This window comes from Triticum urartu, chromosome 4 (assembly GCF_003073215.2).
Source record: "Triticum urartu cultivar G1812 chromosome 4, Tu2.1, whole genome shotgun sequence".
Taxonomy (NCBI): Eukaryota; Viridiplantae; Streptophyta; class Magnoliopsida; order Poales; family Poaceae; genus Triticum; species Triticum urartu.
This window is the reverse complement of record NC_053025.1, coordinates 581,926,781-581,936,781: the sequence shown is the minus strand read 5'-3', so window position 1 is coordinate 581,936,781 and position 10,001 is coordinate 581,926,781. Positions and strand designations below refer to the sequence as shown.

At 49.8% G+C, this 10,001-nt stretch overlaps 1 long non-coding RNA gene across 1 annotated transcript; it reads right to left on the bottom strand.

The window, feature by feature from the left end:
• Positions 1-3,433: 3,433 nt before the first annotated feature.
• LOC125554252 lies at positions 3,434-4,045 on the bottom strand. The gene is made up of 3 exons (XR_007304359.1): positions 3,879-4,045; positions 3,666-3,791; positions 3,434-3,570 (listed from the first exon to the last, which is right to left on the bottom strand). It is a non-coding gene; the product is annotated as an uncharacterized LOC125554252 (long non-coding RNA).
• Between the last annotated feature and the right edge of the window lie 5,956 nt (positions 4,046-10,001).

The following is a 10,001-nucleotide window of genomic DNA, read 5'->3' as shown; positions in this document are numbered from 1 at the left end:
TCGAAATTTGTCTTCGGAGATATCGGAGTCGCTTGCTCGGAGATTAGGAAGGGCGATGACGCCTGTTGGGGAGAAGTGATGTCGATGACACCGGTGTGTGATGTTGACGAGACCCTCTATGTGAGGTGCGTGTGGTATTATGTGTGTGTCACTCAGTGATTTGTGACGATTTTCGCTCAGTTTTCCGTTTATTAACCGGGAAACTCTCTTCTGCTTTATTAATAAGACAAGGCAGAAATCTTGTCTCCCTTTCAAAAAGAATCCAAACAAGTTCTTGGTATCTACTGTGGCCTAGCCAAAAAAGGATTATTAAGTACACATCATAGCTACTTATTGCTATAGCCTAATTTTATGTCCACAATGAAAGCCTAGAGTGGTACCAATAATGGTTAATTATGAAGCACAAAAGTTAAATGCACTTATTATCTTTTATGGCCTGCCAACAAAGATTAAGTAACATTTTATTGGTATACTTACTACTACGCTACCACTTCTAGCCTATTTTTATGTCGGTGGTTAAAGCATCTACATAATGCCGAGCCGCCGCCCATGAAGGTCAAGCCGGAGGGTGCGAGCCCGCAGCAAGAGGCGGCCTACCTCAAGCACTGGCGGCAGATCCACCTGGCGAACGAGCACACCAACGCCGAGCGCTAGATGCAGGCCGAGCATGAGGAGAAGGAGGGTCGTGCCCACTGGGCACGAGAGGAGGAGGAGGAGCGTCGAAATCCACGCGGCTTTGCTCCCCGGGACACACGGAACGGCTAACTGAGTCTCGGTTTCTTCTTTTGGCGGGCAACTGAACCTCTTTTATTTTCTCAATCCAGATTAGGAGCTTTATTAACGAATTATCATAGCGAGTGCAGGGGCAGTACTACTAGGAGGTATAGTACTACGGTAAAGAAGTACTGTACGTACGTACGCTTCCACGTATGGATCAATGATCATCATGCATTAGGCCACTTCACGGGAGTGGCATGCGTGACCAAACGGCCGGACACATAACTAGTATGAACGTCTTTGTACCCGCAACCGCCTGCAAGATGGGAATGGGCCGGGTTGGCCCGCTGGGTCACTGACCCGGCCCAAAATCTCGAGGCCAATGGGCCAGGCAGGTTGGCCTTAAGCAATAGACGGGTCAGTGGAGCCGGCACCGTCTGACCCGATGGATCACACGGGTCGACCCAGATGAGTGCTACGTCTTCGACCAATCTCTTCCGCCGTCGGCCGCTCCGGACCAATCTCTGCGGCCGTCCTCGACCAATCTCTTCCGCCGTCGGCCGCCCCGGACCGTCTCTGCCACCGGCCACCCACGACCGTCTCTGCCGCCGGCTGCCCACGACCGTCTCTACCGTCGCCCTGCCCTGAGCGTCTCTGCCGCCGCCCGGCCCGGGCCGTCTCTGCCGCCGGCGGCGTTCCTCCCGCTGGTGCGCCTCAAGCTCGCCGTCCCGGTCACCGTCGAGCTCTCCATCCCGGTCGCCAAGCACAGGTAGCTGGCTAGCTGCAGCGCTGTGCAATTTTTTGCGTCCTGTACTCCTGTTCGGCTGTAGCTGTGTAGCAGCGGCTGTGCAATTTCTTGCTAGCTAGGATTAGTAGATAGGATTTATATCGATTTCTTGCGTCTTGCACACGTAGCTGCATGGCTGTGCACATGTTATTTTCTGCAAAATTGATTAGTAGCTAGGATTTGTGTTTGAAGTTGAGATTGCTTAAATCTGCATATGTGATTGTGGAGAATTTCCTTGTATTGTTCTCTGATTGAGATGAATCTTCCATACTGAGAGTTGATCCATATGTATGATTGTGTACATTCAGTTTTTGTATGGTTGTGCATTAGTGTAATGTTGTGTGTAATTCTAGCTGAATTTTGGGTCGGCCCTGGGGTACCCAATGGGCCAGTGAGGCCACGGGATTTAGTCAGAATGGGTCGACCCGTGGCACTTTGAAACTGGCCTTGAGGCCACGGGCCAGGTCTGGGTCGGCCCATTCCCATCTTGACGCCTGAAAGCTTATACAGCAGTACCGGCTAGTATGTACGTACGTACTACACAGTTTCAGCTCAAACAAGAAAAAAGGTATGTGCACAGGGGAGCGTCTCTGACAATTCCCCAACACGTAGTGCGATTGAACAACTATTATTATATGTACTCCTATCTTGCTGCTGCAAACTAACAATGCCGTTTGCTTTCCCCAAACTAACAATGCCGTTTGCTTTCCCCGAAAGGGAAGGGGACTGCCGGGGTCTCTAATAATATGTCTAGATATATCTCTTTTTATTTATTTTAATGATAAGTATTCCGGACGGAGGGAGTACGATGCCATGAAGGTTTGAGCCTGCCCTGATAATGATAACAGGAGGAGAAATAACCGCAGCTAACCTGATGAATGCAGTTAGCTTGACATGATCGCCAGGCTGGCCATTCACTTCTTCTAATTTTACCACTGTACCACGGGCCAATGGCCAATGGGAGAAAGGGTACACGCTAGGAAAATAGTAGGAAGACACACTACCGGACTCGCGGTCTATGCCTACGGCCACGGGCCGTCGGCATATGCCCCTAAGCCGTCGGCATAGATCTATGCCTACGGTTGCCGTCGGCATAGGCCCGTCGGCGTAGATGTCGTCAGCGTAGTCTTGTCAGACCGTCGGCATAGTATAGCCGTCGGCATAGGGGCCTATGCCGACGGCCCGACGTCAGCCGTCGGCATAGTATAGCCGTCGGCAGTGTTTTTCGTCTGACGGCAACGGACGGCGCCGTCAAAAGCGCTGACAATCACGCAATGCCACGTCGCAGAGATATGCCGTCGGCATACCTCTGCCACGTGGCAACCCGTGGTACTCCTGGTGGCAGGGCTATGCCTACAGCAAATCCGTAGGCATAGCAGCAAAGCCGTAGGCATAGATGAATCTATGCCGACGGCTTTGCCGTAGGCATATCTCTGCCACGTGTCATCTCCTGGTTCCTCCTGGCAGCAGGGCTATGCCTACGGCAAAGCCGTCGGCATAGATTTTCAGCTATGCCTACGGCTTTGCTGTAGGCATAGATGTGCCACGTGGCGAGCCCTGGTAACTCCTGGGCGTATATATGCCGACGGCTTTGCCGTAGGCATAGTTTTTTTATTTTATTTTATTTTCCCTGTTTTCTCTTTTCCAATTCATTTGACAGCATTTCAAAACAGAACAATATGAAATTATGCAGAAATATGACAATTCATCATGTAAACATACTCAAGTTCATCTAAACATACTCAAGTTCACCATCATCATCTAAACATACTCAAGTTCATCACATCATCTAAAGATCATCACCGACGGAAGTTCATGAACATAAAAGTAGTGCAACACATGAAACATCATAAAAGTAGGAATATGAAAGGCATGTCACGATGGCCACATGCACGGAATCATCAAGCAAGACCACCTCCGCCAAAACCACCACCACCTCCGCCAAAACCACCACCTCCTCCGCCAAAACCACCACCACCTCCGCCAAAACCGCCATCGCGACCACCACCACTCTGCCAGATCGGAGTGACTGGGGTCGACGGAGCAGGAGTCGAGCCACCGGTCCCCTACATGTTTCAGAAAAGATTCTAACGGTAAATATGATATGATAGTGTTTCATGAACGAGAACTAGTTTGCCAGTAGTTAGGCAAATGTACTAACCGGACCATCACTGCCTAGTGCCACCCATTCATCGAACGTGGGCACGTGTGGGGGTTCTCCCGCAGGTGGTGGTGGGGGTCCCATTTGTGGTGGATCCGTGCGGTTAGTCCAAGACGCCAACATAGCCTGAATGTTAGTTAAACAAGCAAACTAGAAGATCAGAAGGAATGAAAGTGCAAAAATTTAGCTTGGTTTTAAGAGGGCAAAACTAACCGTCATCATCTGACGGTTATAATCATCGTTTGCCTTCACTCGTTTCAAGTACTCCCGCACCTCGAGATTCCTATGCTCGACAAACTCCTTATATGCCTACATAATTTAGGTTGTTTCTAAGTGAGCAATGCTGAAAATAAACTGAGAATGCTAGATAGAAAAAGATAAAGAGGAAGTACTTACAGCATGCTCGCGGGCTAAGGGAGTCTGTGAACGCCCCATACTCTCTAACTGGCTCGGGTTGGTAGCCCGAAGCTGTGTGTACGAGATCGAAGGAGTGATCAAGCCATCGAAACACGGATACCGGCCATTCTTCTTCCCCTGGATGGCCACCACCGCCATGTCGTCGATCTGAGACTGGGCGACCTCAGCAACAGGAACATCCGGATGCAACTCCTGATAGTGATGAATGTAAGACCCCAGGTGCTCCTCGGTCTTGCCGTAGTACTGGCTCTCGCCCTCCTTGCGATGACTCCGCTCGCGGGCCAGCTTCCACGACTCCATGTCTGAGAGCGGCCTCTTCAACTTGTCCTCCTACAACGTCAAATAGAAGTCAGCCATACATAAGAACATGACGGTAAAGAAGAACAAAAATGCATCATGCACATAGATATACCTTCATGGCCTTGAAGCCCCAGTGGTTCCTGTTTCCTTGGCCGTGTGTCCCGTCGTCTCCACGGTTAGCCCGGGCCTTGATGCTCTTGGCAGCAAACTCTACATCGGCGCCGAGCCACCTATCCACCAAACTCGCCCATCCGTCATGCCTTCCATAGCACCAAGGAGGAACAATCTATGCAAATTTTGGAAGCATGACATGTGAGCACGAAACATATATTTGACTGCTTGAAACAATGAAAATTAGTAATAGTTACCATCATGAACTGCTCCCTGTTCAAGGTAAGTCGTAGCTTCTGCGCTTGAGTTTTGGTCATCTTTTGGTGCAGGTAGATGTGGTAGTACTGCGAGACGGCAACCCAGCGCACCTTGTACTACAACTGACGAGCTTTCTTCTTCGCAGCCGCAAGCAAGACCACGTCGGCTCTGGCCTTGTGCTCGTCAAGAACTCTATAGAGTTGCTGCAATCATGCATAAACCAGAAGCAAACAAGGCATGAGTTGAGTGATTCAATGATAAACTATGAACGAAACTGAAGACAAGTGATTCAGAAGAGAACTTACCCAAAATTTGGTGATCACGGCCTTAGCGGCCGTCCCGTACTCCGCGTTGCTGCAAGCCTCGTAGTGGGCCCAGCTCGTGGCCAAAACCCGCTGCTGCGGGTCCCTGTCTGGCCGCGGGCAGAATAGGCCAGGCCAAAACTCCTTCAACAGGACAATCCGAAAGAGCTGCGGTGATAAATATGCAATTGAATGCATATTTATCGATGCAACCCTTTCGGACGGGAGACCTAGGTTACGCGACTTGATGTGAAAATTTAATCTAGTGACATGGAAAAAAAGTGGACGAGGTCATGGAATTGCTGCTCACCCTCTGATGTAGTCGATCAAAGGAGAGGGATGATCGTGGACCAACACCTCCAACGTCGACGATCACTCCACGAAGATGGAACACCACAAATCCTGTTAATTACACCGAGTGAAAAAAAATTAGGTCATCACATATCACATAAAGCATTGACACTATATTATGAACCAACATGAAACAACATCTCAAATTACAAAAAAGCTTTATTTAAGTGTCCTATGGAACAACATGACCTAACACTAAACATGACCAAACACAAAACTTACAAATATTCATCAATCCATCCATCTAACAAAATTTCATCCATCCATCTATCACAAATCCATCTAACAAAATTTCATCCATCCATCTATCACAAATCCATCTAACAAATTCATTAATCCATCCATCTATCACAAATTCATCTAACAAAACATAACAACATTCATCAATCCATCCATCTACCAATAATCATTAATTCATTTAACAACTAGTAACATAACAACTATCACAAATTTCATCCATGCATCCATGCACATAACAACTAGTAACATAATGCAAAAAATCATCCATGCATCCATCTCACCGCTGTAGGGGTCGCCGGGACGGGCGGCGGGGTGAAAGATCGTGGATGTCGCCTAGAGGGGGGGGGGTGAATAGGCGTTTTAAAATAATTACGATTTAGGCTTGAACAAATGCGGAATAAACCTAGCGGTTAATTTGTCAAGCACAAAACCTAAAACAACTAGGCTCACCTATGTGCACCAACAACTTATGCTAAGCAAGATAAGCAACTATGTGATAGCAAGATATATGACAAGAAACAATATGGCTATCACAAAGTAAAGTGCATAAGTAAAGAGCTCGGGTAAGAGATAACCGAGGCACGCGGAGACGATGATGTATTCCGAAGTTCACACCCTTGCGGATGCTAATCTCCGTTTGGAGCGGTGTGGAGGCACAATGCTCCCCAAGAAGCCACTAGGGCCACCGTAATCTCCTCACACCCTCGCACAATGCAAGATGCCGTGATTCCACTAAGGGACCCTTGAGGGCGGTCACCGAACCCGTAAAAATGGCAACCCTTGGGGGCGGTCACCGAACCCGTACACTTTGGCAACCCTTGGGGGCGGTCACCGGTACCCGTCAAATTGCTCAGGGCGATCTCCACAACCTAATTGGAGACCCCGACGCTTGCCCGGAGCTTTACACCACAATGATTGAGCTCCGAACAACACCAACCATCTAGGGCGCCAAGGCACCCAAGAGGAACAAGCTCTAGGGTGCCCAAACACCCAAGAGTAATAAGCTTCTCAAACTTCACTTCAACGTATCACCGTGGAGAACTCAAACCGATGCACCAAATGCAATGGCAAGGGCACACGAGTGCCCAAGTCCTTCTCTCTCAAATCCCACCGGAGCAACTAATGCTAGGGAGGAAAATGAGAGGAAGAACAAGAAGGAGAACACCAAGAACTCCAAGATCTAGATCCAAGGGGTTCCCCTCACATAGAGGAGAAAGTGATTGGTGGAAATGTGGATCTAGATCTCCTCTCTCTTTTCCCTCAAAAACTAGCAAGAATCCATGGAGGGAATGAGAGTTCGCAAGCTCAAAGAAGGTCAACAAAGGGGGAAGAACACGAGCTCAAAAGATTAGGTTCAAAGGGGAAGAAGACCACCTTTTTATAGGAGGGGGAAAATCCAACCGTTATGTGCTCAGCCCGCACACGAGCGGTACTACCGCTCCTGGTCCCGGTACAACCGGGACTCACAGTATACGTGCAGAACCCTACCAGGCGGTACAACCGGGCGACCAGGCGGTAGCACCGGTTGAGAAGAACAACCGGACCAACCGCCCAGCCACCGCTCAACCACCGCATAGGAACATAAGGGAGTCACCCCTGAGTGCGGTAGTCGAGCGGTACCGGGCCGGTGCAACCGCATGGCCTTGAGCGCTCGGGCGGCTAAGTCCTGAGCGGTAGAACCGCTCCGGACACTGGTGGTACCGGTATGACCGGATCAACCGGGCCACCACCGCCCGAGTACCGCATCAAAACAGAGGCCTGACCGGTACTTGGGCGGTGCCTGGTCGAAACAACCGCCCAAGATTTTGCTGAGCAAGTTGGCGGTACCACCGCCCGGAAGCAGTGGTACAACGGCTGAGAGCTCCAAGTGGTACTACCGCTGGGGCACGCGGTACTACCGCTGAGACCAGACAAAAACCACTCTCAAGAAAACCAGAACTGCCATAACTTCTGCATATGAGCTCCGAATTGAGCAAACTCAAGCTTGTTGGAAACAAGACGATGAGTAGCATCAAAACTGCGACTGGATATAGTAAGAAGAGGCAGGGGAGGTATGCCAACAAATAGAGGAGTGAAACTTCCAACCGAGAAGAACCGGCAAAACCTCCAACAACGAAAACATCATAGAAGATGCATGCGAACTCCGTTTTCGATGAACTCAAGCTTGTCATCAAGATGACCATAAGCTCTAAGACTCACAAAGAGAACCAAACAAGAACCAAGAAAGATGATGCAAGGATGCAATGGTTTGAGCTCTCTACGAACGATACGATCAAGCTACTCATCGAGAGCCCCCCTTGATAGTACGGCAATCGATCCTATAACCCGGTCTCCCAACTACCATCATGAGACCGGTAAAATAGAAAACCTATCAAGGGCAAACCTTTGCCTTGCACATGGTCCACTTGAGCTAGATGATGATAATCTTGACTCCCTCAAGTTGGACCACCTTTCTTGATTGTGTTGACTCGATGAAGACTAGTTGATTGCTCCCCCATACTCCACCATGGGTGAGCCACTCTTCTGCACATCTTCACAAGTCCATTATCACCACAAAGGACGACAAGCTTCAAGCATTTGATCTCTTCGTGATGCTCCACTTGAACTTGCACACCGCAACCTAACCCCACAAAGAACTCTCACGAAGACCATGGGTTAGTACACAAAGCGTAATTGACAATTCTTACCATACCATGGGATCACTTGATCCCTCTCGGTACATCTTCTGCGCTTTGTGAGTTGATCAACTTGATTCACTCTTGACTTAGTCTTGATCAACCTTGAACCTTTTCAATTCTCTTCATTTGAATGATGTCTTGAAGGTAGACATGAATGATCACACAATCTTCTTCTTCAAGACATGCTTGCAATAAGCTCAACTCTCACATGACCAATCTTTGGATAATTCCTTGAATAACACCTTGGTCGACACAAACTCTCCTTGAAATCAACACATGCACTCCAAGAAAAGCCTATGGACAAAACCTTCAAATCTAACTCAAGGAAACCATTAGTCCATAGAGATTGTCATCAATTACCAAAACCAAACATGGGGGCATCGCATGTTCTTTCACGGGGCCACCGCTGCAAGGGTCGCCGGAGGAGGGCTCCGAGCCCCGGCCGGCACGGCGAGGGCTGAGGCCCGAGCAGGAGGGAGGCGGACTCGGTGCGGCCTGGCTGGGGCGACGCGGCGCGAGGAGGGTGCGGAGAGGGGCGTGGCGCGAGCAGGGGGCGGTGGGGTGAGGGGGCGGGCTGGAGGCGGCGACCGGCGAAGCTGGGTCAGGGTGGCGGCGCGGCATGAGTAGGAAGGAGAGGGGCGCGACGCGAGGAGGGGTGGAGAGGGTTGCGGCGGTGACGCGGGTCCGGGTGGCGAGGCTGACGGCGACGGCGCAAGAAGGTGGGCCGAGGCGTGGGTCAGGGTGGAGCGGCGGCGCAGCGTGGCGGGTCGGGGGCGCGATGGGGAATGAGTGGAGGGGGTTCGCCCCGCAGGTGGATAAGGCAGCCTATGCCGATGGCTAAGCCGTCGGCATACGTGAGGAGGCCACGTGGCACCTATGCCGACGGCTTAGCCGTAGGCATACTTTTTTTTTATTTTTATTTTTATTACCCACGTCACTGATCCGCGTAACGCCTACCGTATGGCCGCAGCTATGCCGACGGCTTTGCCGTCGGCATAGTTTTATTTTCCTTTTTTATTTTATATACTTTTTTTAATGTTTTCTTATAGTTATATATTTATTATTTTTATTTTATATAGATTTTTTAATTTTTTTATAGTTATAATTTTCCTTTTTATGTATTATTATTTCATATAGATTTTTATTTTTTTAAACCGCTCAGCCCTCTCCTCTCCCGGAACCACACAGAGGGGAGGGGAGGGGAGGCGCCGAATTCGAGCAGCTTCGCCCGCCAAGGCCGTGGCCTGGTCGCGGGTATGGGAGCGCCATGGCCGCCCTCGATCGCGTGCTCGATCTGGAGCTTAGTTCGTCAGGTGAGTGAAGGGGGAGGGGGTCGTCGACGGTGAGGGTGGGGGCGGGGGCGGGGGTAGCTTAGTTCGTCAGGTGAGTGAAGGGGGAGGGGGTCATCGACAGAGGGACACCTGGGAGCAACATCCGGGCCAAACCCACTGCTACATATCCACACCGTGTTGAAAGCACAAGTGCTCCCTAGGTGGTTTTGGTAATTGATGACAACATATCTCTTGTTGGACTAATGTTTCTATCTAGTATGTTTCAGATAAGTTCAACAATGGAGTGGCATGGACTAAAGGTTGTGGGAACTCCTTCAAGATGCTAAGGACAAAGGATTGGCTAAAGCTTAAAACTCAAGACTCTTCATTCTACATTTTAGTGATCCA